Source organism: Rhincodon typus, chromosome 23 (assembly GCF_021869965.1).
Source record: "Rhincodon typus isolate 14 chromosome 23, sRhiTyp1.1, whole genome shotgun sequence".
NCBI classification, from domain to species: Eukaryota; Metazoa; Chordata; class Chondrichthyes; order Orectolobiformes; family Rhincodontidae; genus Rhincodon; species Rhincodon typus.
In genome coordinates, this window is record NC_063354.1 from 39,914,453 (window position 1) to 39,932,506 (window position 18,054).

Consider the following 18,054-nt stretch of genomic DNA (forward strand, 5'->3'; position numbering starts at 1 on the left):
AGGCAGCATCAGAGGAGCAGGAAAGTTGACGTTTCGGGTAGGGACCCGAAATTCTGAAGAAGGGTCCCGACCTGAAACGTCAGCTTTCTTGCTCCTCTGATGCTGCCTGGCCTGCTGTGTTCATCCAGCTCCACACTGTGTTATCTCTGACTCCAACATCAGCAGTTCTTACTATCTCTCAATGTGTCTTGCTATGTGTTCACCATTGTCTTTCATCACATCAATCTTGGTCCTAGCCTTCTGCCCAATTTGGAAAACCTCTCTGTTTTCCCATGCAGCTCTTATGTCACCTCAACCTGTGGGCCTGTTTCTTTCATGAATGTTCTTCTCCCTTCCTTTCAGGCCTGTGGTCCTGTGCTACATGTAGCTCTACTGTTCACATGGGTATATTTGCAAGTTCTTGCTGACAGTTCTGAATAAGGAGCTTAAGTAACAAAGGAGTGAATATTAATGCTTTACTTTATCCAGGTGTTGGATCAAAAGACTTACCCCTCTTGGTTTCTCATGTACATGCGTGCATATGAAAAAAATACTAAGAGTGACTTGTTGGGGACGACACCATCCAACATGATGCCTCTATTTTGCAGCCATGATGTGGAGATGCCAGTGTTGGACTGGGATGGACAAAGTCGGAAGTCACACGACACGAGGCTATAGTCCAACAGGTTTATTTGAAATCACGAGCTTTTAGAGCATAGCCCCTTCGTCAGGTGAAGTGAGAGATGAGCACACAAACACAGAATTTATAGGTAGACAGGTCAAGGGAAGAGAGATCAAAAGATCATACAAAAGGCGTGAGTGGAGTGTCCAATAATAAGTCTCTGCAGATGACCGATAATCCAGTTAATGATTTGTCTCCAGCACCACCTTATTTTTAACTTCTTGTAATTATCTCTGTGCCTCATTTAATTAGATTGTATGTCATTCCTTCGCTTGTTATTCAGCTATTGGCACTTTACTCATGCCATCTGACACTTCTGATCATCTTCAGAGACTTATTATTCGACACGCCACTCACACCATTTGTATGATCTGTTGATCTCTCTTCCCTTGATCTCTCTGCCTATAAATTTTGTGTCTGTGTGCCCCTCTCTCACTTCATCTAACAGACGGGCTATTCTCCAAAAGCTTGTGATTTCAAATAAACTGGTTAGACTATAACCTGGTGTCGTCTGACTTCTGACTCTATTTTGGAGCACCTTCTTAAGCTAGAAATAATCAATTATTTGCAGAATGTCTATCATGCGCAGAGGGTATATAATTTTGTGGTGTTACACCCCAGCTTGAATATTCTTGAAGTGAGCCTAAAAGAGCAAACAGCTATCATAGCTTACTGACCACCAGAAATAAATCTCCACCATCATAGCTCATTTCCAAAATTTGAAATTCACCACTTTGAAAGTTGCACCCCTGTGTCTAGTCAGAGAAGCAAAATTGGACATGGTCAAGGCACAAAATATACAGAATTGCAACAGACACCAGCTCTCAATCTCACTGACTTCAAGAACTGAACATCAGATGTGCTGTAGATGCAGGGCAAATACAATGCTACTTGTTTTGTGTTTCTGGCCAATTTCAACCTTTTAGTCTTTGACCACACATAGCACAACTAAGGGAATCTCAGGTCCATCTGTAGCTTATATTATGACAAGTTCATCTACCCCGAGCTCTCATCACCACCCAGACTGTTACGTTTCTGCTTCAACAAACTGAGATAATGGAGTTTGATACAATTTTCTCTACTCACCTGAATGAATGCTGCTCCAACAACACCCAAGAAACTCAAAACTATCCAGGGCAAAGCAGCCTGCTCAGTTAGCACCCCATCCACTACCTTCAACATTTACCTTCCAATTCCAAAGTACAATGATATCAGTGTGTAGCAACTAACTAAGCCTCCTTAGACAATAACTTCCAAATCCACAACTTCTACCACTCAGAAGGACAAGGGCAGCAGATACATGGGAAGACCAAGCTCGTCTATAAGAACCACACATCATCCTGACTTGGAACTATAAGGCCTTCAGTGTTCTTTGTCAAAATCCTGGAACTACCTTCCTAACAGCACTGTAGATGTCTCTATTGCCCAAGAACTATAGCTTACCATCACCAGCTTCTCTATGGCAATCACAAATGGTAGCAAATGCTGGTCTAGCCAGCTATCCCCACATCCCACGAACAAATAAAGAAAAATCATCTTCAGAGCATCAATACAAATCCTGAAACCCAAGCAACTAAAGTCCACATCGAAGTAATGACTTTGATCATAAGTCTTTTGTTCAAAACTCATTTTCCAATTTGTACATTTTTGGTTTTGAGTGATCATCATTTAGGGACTCTGTCAGCTTTGTTCATTGTTGTAGATTGGTTGGCTGCTACTAATCAGTGATACATGACCATTGCATAGAAAATAAGCCATACGCAGGAAAAGCCCAGGATTTGAAAACGTACATTTCCTATTTTGCCGATTTTGACAATTAAACTCGAGTTCCTTACTGTCTTTTTGTCTAGTCCCTGTATCTAAAAGGTTGCCACACATGGTTAGATCAATAGATCTGTTTAATCAGGTTCCATTCACTTAAGGTAATGAATTGGGACTAACTTGACTCCAGATTATATGAATTCAGTGCAGCACAAATTAGACTCTGCAGTTTTTCAAGTGAGACATTAAACTGAGTCCCTAACTTTTAGCTGGACACAAAAGATCCAATTCCCCAACTGTCTTGACCAGCATTTATCTCTCAAGCAATGTTACTAAAAAAAGGAAGATTACATGGTCAATATTTCACTGCTTTTCATTGGTGTGTGTAAATTATTTCTAATGCTTCCTGCAATACAGTGGTGAACATACTCCAAATTGTTGAGGCCATGAGCGCGGCTATATAAATGCAAGCCTCCCTTTTTCACTGGACTTCACTTCCTTCCATGAAAGAGCAAGAAAAGGAGTGCAGAAAGCACTGAACCCCAGTTCAGTCAACATCTAACAACAAGTAGGTCATCAAAGCAAGCCCAGAGTTAGTAAAGAGCAGTGGGTCTATTGGAGACTGCAGGAAGAAGAAGAAGGAAGGCTGGTATTGCTCTAAGATGATGACTAAAACTGTTTCACAGCTGGATAGATCTGAACACATAAAGTGCAATTTAACCAGAATAGTATCTGGAATTTTTAAGGTCTGAAGGTGCACTTTTAAGTCCTAATGGTGAATTTCCAAGCTGCATCCCAGGCAACTCTTTAAATTCCTTTCCTCTTAGAGTCATAGACTCACAGAGCTATACAGTACAGAAACAGACCCTTTGGTCCAATTCCATGCCAACCAGATACTCTAAATTAATCCAGTCTCACGTGCCAGCATTTGGCCCCTATCCCTCTAAATCCTTTCTATTCATATACCCATCCAGATGGATTTCAAATGTTGTAATTGTACCAGCCTCCACTACTCTTCTAGAAGTAAGATGATTCTCATTTCCATGAAAATCAATAAAAGGTGAGTAAGCAATTTGTGACAATGGTTTGATGCCTGGGGCCAAGTCGACCCTTGATAGAATAACTTCTTGCATTGTTTAAATATTTTCTAATCAACCTATTTAGAGATATTATAACACACCTCTCAAATGAGTAGGACTTGAACCCACACACCCTCAGCTCAGGTGTAGGAACACTACCAGTGCACCACAATAGCCCTTGCCTGCATGACTATATATTTTTTGGAACAGCTAGTGACAGATCATAGGGGAGCAATAATATTCAACAGCAGGTTTATTGCAAAGAATCAGCCAAACATACTGATGCAACAATGGGTGCCAGAGAGATTTCTGATGAAGGCGGTTATTAAATTCCTCCCTCCAGCCCTAACTTCATCCTTCATGAACTGAGAACCCACATTACCAGGCTGATGTAGTCTACGTATTCAACTCTCACTATGGGGCACCTTCTTGCTGTAGGCATCTCTTTGGCTCTGTCTGCTCATAAGTCAGAAAGAATAAAAGGTACTGGTTGTTCAAATGAGATGTAAATCATAAATTTGCACATGCAGGAAGGTCAGGTCTGTCAACATGCAGATTAATCCTTGTTTCTCAGTTTCTAAGTTCTAGGTTGACCGGTTGCGCTACTTTGTTGTCTCAAGTTCTGTGAGAAAAGGAAAGATTGCATGGACTGGAAAGAAGCATTATTCCTTAGGCATAATACATTCCCAGCCAATTAGAATTTATCAACAGTCAATCCTGGAGGTTTCAGGGAGGTTAAAGAGAACACATTACTGTTTGCAGTGTTAAGGTTCATAACTAATTCTTCTCTCGGCTGCTATAATGGAGACATTTGCTCAGTTAAAACAAACAGGTTAATACCTCCATGAAAATAACAGAGAGGAATTAAATCTGAGCACATTAATCTTTTGTGAAACATTGCTGACAACAAGTGAACAGTGGGTGGCATTTACCCACAGTCAGCTGGTGAAGCTGTTTTTGTTTTAAATATATAATGGAGTTGGGCATGAGAGAAAGAAATTAAGAAAGGCAAAGTCAGACCTGCATTTATATAGTGCCTTTCACAACCTCGTTCAGTAATTAGATATCGATGACTAACATGTGGTCAGAGACTGCAACGACATGATGACATGTCTTGGGTAAAATAACATGGAAAAACACGTGCGAAAGTTAAGATGAAAAGAAAATAGGTTCGTGGATATGAAGAGTGAAAGTTTCAAGGCATTTTGAAAATATTAATGTGTATTTAGAGAATCTTTCTTCAATGTGCTGCATAAATATTATCATTTGTTACACGGTGAGAGTGTTTTGAGGATATTTACTTCAAATACAATCTTTAAAGATAAAAGCAGTATCCTTCCATTGCTGTAGAGTGTGCTGTAAAGTGTGGGGCTGAGCCACACACAGCCTCATGTTCAATACCTGGAACCGTAGGGAGTGAGCAGATTTCCATTGAGGCCAATATGGAGAAACCACACTTGCCTGTTAAAAAGGTGTGGACAGTGGCAGGGAAGGTAGGGGTGAGGAGGGTTAAATTAGCTAACATTTTCTCTGTCCAGCTACTCAGTGGAAAGTACATTTGCAAGGCTCAGCTGTGATACGCCTCCAAAGGAGAGTAATGAGACAAAACGTAATGTCTAGCCAGCTCACAGATGATGAATGGCCATTGGGCGAGGGACACACAGAGGGCAGCAGGTGCCTGTGGAACCATATCCCCAGCAGGTGACTGCATCTGGAGCAGCAAATCGGAAACGTATAGTTGTTCATTTTCTTCTGGGTGAATTTACAGATTTTTTTTTCAGACCTATTCCGAGACTAATGTGTGCTCGGTACCACCAAAGAGCGTTCTTAGCAAAGCAGTTTACCAACAACACACTTTGTAGTTGATAGACTTTAGTAATAATCTGCCAATATTAACACTGTATAGGAACTGAATCACAAGAGGGACCCGCGACCCATGTGTAAAATGTATATGGCTTTACACGGGTGGATGCGTGCTAACCCATCCATACCCTGTGTACTAATGTGTAGGCCCAATATCACAGCCAAAAATACTGATTCATTCTCTCTGTAATCAAACATCTCCGAATGACCAACAAGGCCATGTTGGGGATGCTTTAAAAGTAAAAAAAAATCAAGCCCTATGTACAAGCTCAGTTGAGCTGAAGACTATCAATTTCAGTTTGATAGCTGTGTACCTGAGAGAGTACCCATCAGCCATTTGCTGTTTTCATCGCGATCGTCTCGAGAAACAGCCAGTGTGAGCACAAGAGCTCCCATTGCACATTTGTCGCGAAGCCTCTCCCTGTGGTTTGCAAGTCGTGCTTGCCTTGCCGGGCACAAAAGGAGGTGTTTTGCATTTCAAGTCATTGCCCAACTTTGACCTTCCAATCCCATGACTCACCGAGTCCACAACAACAAGCCACAGCAGGTAGCTACCACACTGCAGTGACCCTAGTTATTTTTGTTTCTTTAAATGAACGGTTGGAAGAAGCGAGTCACAGGTCACTGTGTTCAAAGACAAGCAAATTGAATAGGACTCGTGTAAATTACTGAGGAGAATTGCACCCATGGGGCTGTGTTAAAATAATAACGTTGGCAATGCAGCAAGATCGCTCAGACAGGCAGAACTCAGGTCTGGCTTGGGACGCTGGCTTTATTTTTGGTGGCAAAGCAAGCAGGCTAAAAATGCCGGAAGCATTGCCACAACAAACAGAGGGTTTTATACTCTGCTTAACGTTTTGTTTAAAGACAGAACTAAAACTCAGCAGGTTCGGAGGCATGGCGGAGTGAACATTTCAAATCCACTGTTGTTTAGAATCTTGTATTTTGCTTTGATGTGACAATTTTTCAATGAACTTGTGAAAAATGCTGGCATATCCGTAATTAGCATGTTAACAGCAGAAAAAGAGGAATGGCTGCCCCTCAGTGCATTGTATGAGAATTCACAAAACTGTACGAATGATTAAATGAAAGTGAAAAATGCAGCATTAGCCAGACTGTTCCTTTAGCCAGTGAGAACTCTAAACCACCCCAAGTAATTCCATTCCAACAAATTATTTCTTTCAGGGCAAGAGTAGTATCCAAACAGAATTTTATCCACACAAACTGGAGGATTAGGAATTGTATTTTCCCTGTAGCTGCAAATGATTCTAAAAAGTAGAGATAAAAATGAAGAAGAAAAAAATGCAAATTCCATGTGTACCAGCATTTGGAGAGAGACAAGATGGCTTAAGTTTTCAGGGCTTGGAGCGTTCAGCGGCAACTGGAAGGTTTTCAAGAGAATGAAACAAAATGGGGCTGGTGTTAAGCAGAACAGGTCAAAGCATCACTCATCCTGGCCATTGAATTTGTTTTAAAATAGGATTGTTAAAAGTTACTTCTGTGACTGGACCAGCATTTATTGCTCATCCCTAATGCTGCGTTTGCAAACTATTACAGTCCTTGAGTGCTAGGTACACCCACTGCAACATCCCCTCTGAGCTGCATTGTTTCTGTGAAGCTTTGTAACATTGATGTGGAAGGCCTTTAGGACGACATTGACCACAACACCACACAACCCTGCCACGGCAAACTCTGCAAGACATGTCCAATCACCGACATGGACACTACCGTCACACTGGGAACACCATCTACCGCGTACATGGCAGATACTCAAGTGACTTGGCCGATGTTGTCTATCTCATACGCTGCAGGCAAAGATGCCCAAGGCAGAGTATATTGGCAAGACCATGCAGACGCTATGATAATGCATGAATGGACACTGCACAACAATCACCAGACAGGAATGTTCCCTCCCAGTCGGGGAACACATCAACGGTCAAGGACATTGAGTCCCCGATCTTTGGATTAGCTTCCTCCAAGGCAAACTTCCAGATACAGAACAATGCAGAATCGCTAGACAGAGGCTGACAGCCAAGTTCCACCCCCACGAAGATGGCCTCAGCAGTGACCTTGTGTTCATGTTGCATTACATGTGACCCCACCACACTGTTCTGTATCTGTAAAATCTTCCTTACTGTTCTGTTTTGACACCATCACCTTGATAATTTGTTATGATCTCTCTACCCTAATTAGTTTGTACAGTTTTGAATTACTTGCTACTTTGGTTAGGCCCTTGGCATGCGACTCTTATACCTATCATGATATTCTAGCCATTTGGTTTGTTGCTAGCACCACCTTATTTTTAATTTTTTGTAATTGTCTCTCTGCCTCATTTAATCAGATTATAGGTCATCCCTTCGCTTGTTCTTCAGCTGTTGACACTTCACTCACTGTCTAATACTCTTGGTCACCTGCAAAGACTTATTATCTAACACTCCACTCACACCAGTTGTATGATCTTTTGATTTCTCAGCCCTTGATCTCTCTGCCTGTAAATTCTGTGTCTGTCTGCTCTTCTCTCTCACTGCACCTGACGAAAGGCCTGCGCTCCGAACGATTGTGATTTCAAATTAACCATTGGACTATAACCTGGTGTCGTGTGACTTCTGGCTTTGTAACGTCGATAGGTGTGCCGAATGGCCTCCACTTCCAGAATCTGCTTCTGGGCACAGACCTTAATGTCTCACATAGCAGCTAAACAAATTACAGGGCTTATTGCCCCACATTTGCAGGCTTTTAAACTGGTGGTACAGGATAAATTACATAAAAAGTGTACAGAAGCAACAAAGTGCCCCATACAGACACACTGGCAAATTCCAAGTGCACTACCCATGTTTAAAAACTGTGGTCCCCAGTCCTGAATTTGACTGACCTCCAAAAGGCTGTGTCTGTGCAGTAGATTTGTGATAAAAAAAAACTGCCTGAAATGTGGCTTTAATTCAGGTAACGATCTGATAACTTGAAAACCATCATCCCTGGTAACACAGTGGAGAGCTGGAGGAACACAGCAGCCAGGCAGCATTAGAGGAGCAGGAAAGCTGATGTTTCGGGTCAGGACCCTTCTTCAGAAACGTCAACTTTCCAGCTCCTCTGATGCTGCCTGGTCTGCTGTGTTCCTCCAGCTCCACACTGTGTTATCTCTGACTCCAGCATCCTCATTTCTTACTATCTCTGGTAACATATGGTTAACTCCATGGATTGTTTACCCCGGGTCTTCATCAGCTCTTCAGTTTACACCACACATTGGCTAAGTATTTAGAATTAAGAGCTTGCGTGAACTACAGTTACATTTTTAAAAACACACAGGGTGCTAATTTTACCCCTCTTCCTCTCCTGAATGTACTCACTCCTTCTGTGTTATGGTCACCCTCTCTGAAATGGCATTTCTTCACAAATGAGTGGGTGCCCAAGTGGGTCATTTGTTCATGAGCTGGCATCATAGCTGAACTCAATCCCATTGCCCGTTCTCCAGCAAAGACCATTATGGTCGCCAGGAAGAGCAAGACCTCTTTTTGATTATTTTTGCTCCTGAGAACGGGGCTCCCAAGGCTTAATTTAAGTGTCCTGGCTGCGTGTAGCCAACTCAGCACAGCCTAGAAATCAAATGGAAGGTCCTGTCTAGTCAGCATGGCTCAGCTCCAGCCTGCCTTTACAAACTAAACCACTTGCAGGCTCCCAGTTGTTCATTTCAAAAGTAAGCTGTAAGTGCTGTGCCAACTCTTAACCTGTTCCCTTATAATTCTGTCCAAACTGAAATGAACATTTCCCAGACTGTTTTCTGAATATAATGCCATCATGTGTAATGAACATCAACAGTGAGAAGCTGGATGCAAGTTTCCTTTTGCATCTTTCCTTCTGTAACATCAAGGTGTGATCTCCTCAACTATTTATCTTCCAGCTTCCAAAGTTCCAACATTTGAAAGTGTCAAAACCATCTTGTCCAGCATGTAAGCCCAATGCCACTTTCTCACTGGCCTCCCCTGGATCCTCTCCCACATTGAGTTTAAAAAACTATCATCCTACTTTTCAAGTCCTTCACCAATAGTTGGACAGCCTTTGTCCATTATCTCCGCATCCCCCCACCCCTCCATCCCTTGCTCTCGGAGAGTTTATTTCCTTTATTATTTCAAAACATATTTCATGGCCATTTCTTAGTCACCTCCAATGACATCTTCATTTCCTGCATGAAAACCATCTAATATTCCTGCGTAGGTTTGTAGCTGAGTCCGACAATGCTTGTCACACAAACAACAACTGGAAGATACAGCACACCCTGACACTCTTGTCACGTTACATCAAGAACATATCTGAACTGACCACAAGACTCCTACGGCCACTGGGCATCAGAGGGGCACACAAACCTACGTCAACCCTCTGCCAACTGCTAACAAGAACCAAAGACCCCTTACCCACTATGGACAGAACCAACGTAGTATACAAGATTCCATGCAAGGACAAACATTACATTGGACAGACAGGAAGAAAATTAGCCACAAGAGTACACGAACACTACTAGCAACAAAAAGACATGACCAATACTCACTCATCTCCATACACACAGACAAGGAGAACCACCAGTTCAATTGGGACAACATCAAGATCCTAGGACAAGCCAAACAGAGACAAGCACGGGAATTTCTAGAGGCCTGGTTCTCCACCAAGAAGGCCATCAATAAACACATAGAATTAGACCCTATATGCAAACCACTGCAAAGAAGAACTGGAAATGAGGTAATCAACTCCAATGGACCCCAGAGTTTAAATAGCAAGCAGGAAAACACAACAACACTTCATCAGAGGCTGCACTGATGGTGTTACCCAGCAGGGTAATGAAACGTCTGCAAACTAAGGAACCAGCTGGGCGAGCGAACCAACCACAGCATGAAAACCATCTTTCAAAGTACCTGGGTCTTTTACTGTTCAAATACCTGGGTAAAGGTGCATGTTGTTGTCATCAATTCAGCAAGAACGTGTTTGAGTTTCCTTCAGTCTAATCAATTGGATCTACTTGGGCACTTAAAAATATCTCTTCCAGTATGCTGTTGATCTTATATTTATCTATTGGCATTCCTGGACTACACGGTAAGTGATTTACCAGGGTTCTGAGGCTATATCAAGCAAATCAATAACCACAGGACCTGAGGACGTTGTTAAAAAACTAATAATGAGATCACAGGTTTTTTTCGGGCTGGCAGGATTCACAAGTGGTGTGCCACAGGGGTCAGTCCTGGAACCTTAACTCTTTACAATTTGTATAAATTATTTGGTTGTAGGGACCAAAAGAACAGTAACCAAATTTATTAATGACACAAAGCTAGGTAGGAAACTGAGTTGTGTAGACAACAGAAGGAGCTTACAGACATAGACAGTTTAAGTGAGTGGTTCAAGATCTGGCAAATGGAATCTGGCAAATATGGGAAAGTGTGAAAATGTCCATTTTGGAAAAAAAGAACGGAAATCAGGTATAGTGACAACACAGTGTGGAACTGGAGGAACACAGCAGGCCAGGCAATATCAGAGAAGCAGCAAAGTTGATGTTTCGGTCGGGGCCCTCTTCAGAAATTCCAGAAACGTCAGCTTTCCTGCTCCTCTGATGCTGCCTGGCCTACTGTGTTCGTTCAGCTCCACACTGTGTTATCTCTGACTCCAGCATCAGCAGTTCTTACTATCTCTCTTGCTATGTGTTCACCATTGCCTTTCATCACATCAATCTTGGTCCTAGCCTTCTGCCCAATTTGGAAAGCCTCTGTGTTTTCCCATGCAGCTCTATCACTATTATGTCAACTCAACCTGTGGCTCTGTTACATTCATGAATGTTCTTTTCCCTTCTTTTTAGGCCTCTGGACCTGCACTACACATAGCTCTACTGTTCACATGGGTACAATTGCAAGTTCTTACTGACAATTCTGAATATGGAGCATAAGTAACAAAGGAGTGAATATTAATGCTTTACTTTATCCAGGTGTTGGATCAAAAGACTTATCTCCTCTTAGTTTCTCATGTACATGAGTGCATATGAAAAAAATACTAAGAATGATTTTTTGGGGACAACACCATCCAACACGATGCCTCTATTTTGCAGACATGATGTGGAGGCCTGCTGTGTTCCTCCAGCTCCACACTGTGTTGTCTCTGACTCCAGCATCTGTAGTTCTTGCTATCTCTGGAAATGAGGTATGTTACCTAAACAGTGAGAGGTTGAAGGGCTCAAGATGCAGAGGGATCTGGGCGTCCTAGTACATGAATTGCAGCAGGTTAATATGCCGGCACAGCAAGAAATCAGGAAAGTTCATGGAATGTTACGGTTTATTGTGAGAGGAATTACTTGCAAGAGCTGGGAGGTTACACTTCAGTTATGCATATGTTTGGTGAGACCGCATCGAGAATATTGGACAGGACTGGTCACCCTAGTTACGGATATTAATATGTTGGAAGCAATTCAGAGAAGGTTTACTGAAGTAATACTGTACCTGGAATGAGCAGATTGCTCTATGAGAAAAGGCTAGACAGGGCCAGGCCAGTATTCTCTGGAGTTTAGAACAGTCAAAGGTGACTTAATTGAATTGATAAAATCCTGAGGTGTCTTGACTGGGTGGATGTGGAAAGGATGTTTCCTCTTGTGGGAGAATCTAGAATTAGTGGTCATAGTTTATAAATCTTCCCCACTGTTATTAGGCTTCTGAATGGAACTCTCAAATTTCAAATTTAGTGTTGATCTCACTGTTCGTGCACCTTCTCTGCAGCTGTAACATTGTGTTCCTCGCTCTGTTCTAATACCCTAACGCACTTTGTATGGAATGATCTGCCTGTACTGCATGTAAAACAAAACTTTTGATTCTATCTAAGTACTTGTGACAATAATAAATTGAATCAAAATCAAAAAGGAGTCACCCATTTAAAACAGCAAAGAGGAAACTTTTTTCTTCTCTCAGAGAGCTGAGATTCTTTGGAGTTTCCTTTCTCAAAAGGCAGTGGATGCAGAATCTTTAAATATTTTAAGACTGAAGTAGATAAAGATGAAAGATTGACAGGAGATATACAGAAATGTAGAGGTGAGGTTACAATAAGATCAGCCACAATCTTATTGAATGACAGAGCAGGCTCAAGGGGCCGAGTGGCCTACTGTAGTTCCTTGTTTATATGTTTGTATGTTCAGAACTGATGGCAGTTCATTCTACATATGAACTGTCTGTGATGGATTATGGACGCTTCTGAAGCTGGAGAGAGGGTGAGGAAATCACAGATTGCTTTGGGAGAATGACCTGTATAGGCTGAATGGCCAGTCACATCTCTATTATACCTCTGTTTCTGATCGCTAAACCTAATGGTTGTAGATATTGGGGTCCATCCTGGTCAGTGAGCCAGTATCTGTCAAAACCCATCATGAGACCCAGGTCTGTGGGTAGCGAGCTATTGCAGGGAAATTGCAGTCGCGGCACCATTTGACAGCAGGATTTAGCTCCTTCAAGGGGAGGAGCAGAAGGAAAAGGGAAGATAATCGGGAAAAGGAAGGGAAAAGAAATGAACCTTGGGTGGCCAAGGAACAAGGAAGCATTCTTCAATAGAGCTTTTAGGAACAGAAGCCAACTCAGGCCCACAGCAATGTGCCTTTTGTTAAGTTGCCATTGATTGTATGATTGATCATTCTCAGTTAGGGTGTAATTACCTTAAAAGGATTGCAGGGTGGAGATTACAGACAACAGCTGTGCCCAAGCGGCTCTCAAAGCTACCTCTTTTGCTCATATGCAAATAAAGCATGCCTGGCACCAATAGAGCAATTAACCCAGTTTATAATGTGTTGTCCCAGGAAACACACGCTTTGCATCATGCTGCTTATTGCACTAAAACTAACAAAGTCATTCATTTGCAGCAAATAAAATTCCTGCTCAGTGAAAGCAGACTGCTGCAGAACCAGTGGTAATAGCCTGTTAAAACCGACACAATTATAGAGGTCAACAGAGATGTGAAGGCGTTAGAAGCTATTTGATGGCACTGGCCTGGATACATATGGAACAGTGAATGGGGCTGAAGTGTGGCTACATTTCTTTACCTTTCCCTCTTGAATCCAGGGCTGCCTAGATTCCCTGAAGTTTTGAACAGACCTGGCTGATTGAGAACAAGGTCTGTCAGTTGGACTTCAATTTCAGACCCTCTCTTGGGTTTCGGCTCCACCCGCATTAAGCATTGTCCTGGAACTTACTCAGGTCTCCACTTACATTTTGTCCTCAGTCTGTGCTACAGCTTCACTGACAGAGAGTCTGTTACAGATTCCCAGCCACAAGAGTCAGTGACAACATTGGCAGAGTGACCATATCCAGACATCCTCAGTCATCTTACAGAATTAAACATTGAATATCATTAGATTGACACCTTAACCTGGTTGGACGTGGAATCCAGAAGGCAGTGAAAAGTAAATCTTAGCACCCTCAATGGTTCAGAGTTATGCAACCAGTTGTATTTGTGTAGCATTTCCACCAGTCTCTAAGATGCCCCACGCTGTCCTCAGCTTAATCCGACAGAGATTGATACTTAACCTGCTGCCACATGTGGTACAAATGGGTACGGGTCTAATTAATGAGCATCATGTTATTGTTGAGCGAGTGGCTTGCACAATACAGAATCTGTACAGTGCAGAAAGAGGCCACTCGGCCCATCAAGTCTGCACCAACTCTTCAAAGAGCATCCTCCCCTGGCCCACACCATCCCTGTAACCTTGCATTTCCTATGTCTAATCAACCTAGCCTGATATGGAGTGAGGGCCTGATGAAGAGTCATCTAGTCTCAAAACATTGGCTTGCCTCCCCTCCACATTGTGATCTCCAGCATTTTTTTTGTTTTCGGTACAGATTCCAGCATCGACAGTAACTTGCTCCTAACAAAATGGTTTGGTCAGAGCGGTATGTTTTATGGAGCATCTTACAGGAAAGACAAATTGAGAGGGAAAGAGATTTAGGGAAGATATTCCAGGGATTAAGCCCAAGACCATAGTTGATGTGTATCTCCTTGAAAGGGAAAGAGAGGGTAAGTAAATCCAGACACCCCTGGATGACAAAGGCAATATGAGTAGAAAAATTGTATGTGCTTGACAGGTTTCGGCTAGACAATGAATTGATATCTAAAGCTGAATATAGAATGCTCAGAGGGAAGGTGCAGAACCTAGAAATCAAAGAAGGTGCTAACACAACAGGGAATCCAAGCGACATAAATCAAAAAAACAGTAGAAAAAGGAGGACTAGCATCAATTAGGGTCTGCAGAGGGCAGTTACACATGGAGTACAGAGTATACAGAGAGTATAGCTGGGCTACTAAATGAATCATGTCAAGAAGGAAGGTACAAAAGAAATCCAGAATCAGAGTACAGAGATTTGTGGACCTAGAGGAGGTTATGAACGTAGAATGGGAGAGACGCCACGGAACAATTTGAAAATATAGGCAAGAATTTTAAAATCAAAAATTTTAGCTAGTGAAAGCTAGCGTAGGTCAGAGAGCATCAGGATGACAGGTGAAAGGAACTCTGTGTAAAATAGGTATGCAAAAAAGAAATCACTGATCCAATTCAGTTTAATTCCCAGTGCGTGCCAAGTGAAGTCACCCAGGCAGCAGTATGGCTGTTACAAATGCTGCCATGGTACTATGCAACATGGAGCTCTCACTGGCTTTGACAACATCAGGTGTGATAAGAGTCAGGGAAAATTTCCATTTGTATCAACAGTAAAAACAGTGCAAGCCACTCGCTCAACAATAACATGATGCTCATTAATTAGACCCGTACCCATTTGGACCACATGTGGCAGTAGGTCAGCGGCACAGGCTTGGTACGGTTGAATATTGAAACAAAGGGCACCCAGCTGTTAGCATGGCAAAATCTCCCAGCTACTGTTCAGCCAGTATAGTGAGTGCCAAGATGGAAATTGTAGGTTGAGAAGAAGAGTGCACACATGCCAACACTCCCATTTTGGCTGAGAGACAAGCTCTCATTTTTATACCCATACTCAACACTTCTCATTAACTTTTCTGGACAAGAATATATTGTATACATCCACCTAGGCACTGCCTATTTTAAAGAACAGAGAAATGACATTTAAGAACCTACACAAAGACGGAAATTGCAATTTTTAAAAAAAATTTGAGTTTAGAATATAAATGCCACTGACAAGGCCAACAACTATTGCCCGATTCTAATAGCTCTTGAGCTGCTGGTGGTGCGCCCTCTGTAATGAGACAGTTGCTCAGTCACTTCACAGTCAACCCCATTAGTATGTGCCTGTTTAGATGAGGTGTGTGTTATAGATAGAAGTTTTGTGTTCCCTTTGCTTACTATGGTCAGTACGTTTTGTATGTTTTTCCTTACTATCTAAATGTGTATCCCTAATTTTAAGACTTCAGCAACAAGCTTCTAAGAGTTCAAAGCAAACAATTATTACAATCAAGGTTGGAGGATATGTATTGATTTCTTTCTGGTCTCACTCCTACATTGGTAATAACAAATATTTAATTTAACAGGGATGAGGATATGGCTGATTATATAGGTTTTAAACTGTATCTATTTTACTATTAGAAACAAGTTAGTCAGATATTAGTCAGATAAGTCACAAGCCATACAATATGGCAACACAACCTTTGACCCAACTAGTCCATGCTGACCATGCTCCCAAACTAAACTAGTCCCAGTTGCCTGCATTTGGCCCATATCCCTCCAAACCTTTCCGATTCATGAACTTATCCAAATATCTTTTAAATCTTATAACTGCAACTGTATCCATCATTTCCTCTGGCAGTTCATTCCACATATGAACAACATTCCCTGTAAAAAAGTTGCCGCTCTTGTCCTTTTTAGAACTTTCTCCTCTCACCTTAAAAATATGCCCCAAGTTTTTAACTCCCTCACCCTTGGAAAAAGACCTTTGCTATTCACCTTATCTATGCCCCTCATGATTTTACAAACCTCTGTAAGGTCACCCCTTAACCTTCAATGTTCCACTCATAAAAGCCCGAGCCTATCCAGTCTATTTTCATACCTCAAACACCCCCATTCCTAGCAACATCCTGGTAAACCTTTTCCGAACCCTCTCCAGTTTAATGATATCCTTCCTATAACAGGGTGACCAGAACTGCACACAGTACTCCAAAAGAGGCCTCAACAACCTCCTGTACAAACTCAACATGATGTCCCAACTCTTACACTCAGATGTTTGAGCAATGTTGGCAGCAGTGCTAAATGCCTTATTAACCACCCTGTCTACTGCTGCTACCCATATGCTGACTTGCTCATGATCCAGTTCCCCTATCAGACTTCTGGTTGCTGACCTGCATTGGCTCACAGTCCAGTGCTATGTCAATAATTAATACAAACATTTTTAGCATCACATTTTTAACAACATTTGAGCAACATATTCAAAATCCTTCCGCAGCCTTGCCTCTCCCTTAAGTTAACATCCTGCAGCCATACAAGCCTTCAAGATCTCTGTACGTCAAACCCCCCATGACCCGTGCTCACACATTTCCCAATTTTAATTGCTCTACTATTTGGCAGCCATGCTTTCCATTTCCAAGGCCTTAGGCTGTGGAATTGTCTTCATAAATCTCTCCTTCTCCCCACTTTCTAATGAACTCTGCTCCTTAAAATCCATCTCATTTACCAAGTTGTACCATTTGTTCCAACAAGTCCTTCTGTGGCTTAATGTCAAAACCTTTTTTACTGTTGCCCTTTTCAATTACTGTGTTGGAAGCTTTGCTAGGCCGAAGAGGCCATATCAATACAATTTGCGGGAGGTTGGTCATCAGCCAACGTCTGAATTTTGAGGTGGTATCATCGATCCACGGTGTGATCATAGCACAGTATCTCACTCATCGCCAACTATCAGTTTGAGAACATTGGTTCCTGTAACTCAAGAATTAGATTGGCAGGGAATCAGTCATGGAAATTCTGTGCCAGTTTCCTCCTTCACAAAGCCAGTCTGATCTGCATCAGATTTTTTGGAATCCTGGCCAAATCCATCAGAGAATTGCAAGAAGGAACTGCCCTGGTTCTGGAGATCCTGTATCTTCCAATTTAACTGATTGCAAGTGAGACTCACTTCACGCAGCCAAGTGAATTTAACTAGCAACATATGTGCCACATAACATCATGACAGTTCCTATGAGTGTTCCTGGAAATTAGTTTGAAGATCACGAATTAGAGCTCAAAAATTTGGACTCATTTGACATCTACTGTTGATAGGACAGCTTTTTGTTTCCATCTTAGCAAAATCCAGCGAAAGTTGGAAAAAAATTATTATAAATCTAGCTAGAAATGTAATATGCTAATAGGATGAAAATATTCATTTGTAAATTAATACGCACAATTACTCACAACTAACAGCACAGCTCAGGCTGGATGCAAGGAGCTGATCCAAATCAGTGCAGACATCAGGTAATTGGAGCAATTTATACAGTGCCTTCACTTAAAGAAGAAGCACGCTTTTTAGGGAAGAAACAAAATCTTTTTGAGCTTTGATGGGGAAGCAAATTTCAATCTGTTGGCAATCTTCAGCAAGGCAGAGATGGGGCTAGGGAGAAGCAATAGACAAATAAGTTTGTAATAAGTGACTGTCGGGTCGAGGCCATCCTTTTGCTCCATGGCTGATAATGAGGTATTACATTATCTGCTGTCGGGTCGAGACCATCCTTTTGCTCCATGGCTGATAATGC

General features: G+C 42.0%; 1 protein-coding gene across 1 annotated transcript in view; it reads right to left on the reverse strand.

Moving 5' to 3' along the window:
* The window catches only part of LOC109924484 (heparan sulfate glucosamine 3-O-sulfotransferase 3B1-like), a 141,507-nt gene that overhangs the window by 81,688 nt on the left and 41,765 nt on the right, over positions 1-18,054 (reverse strand). The gene's annotated exons all lie outside the window — the stretch shown is intronic.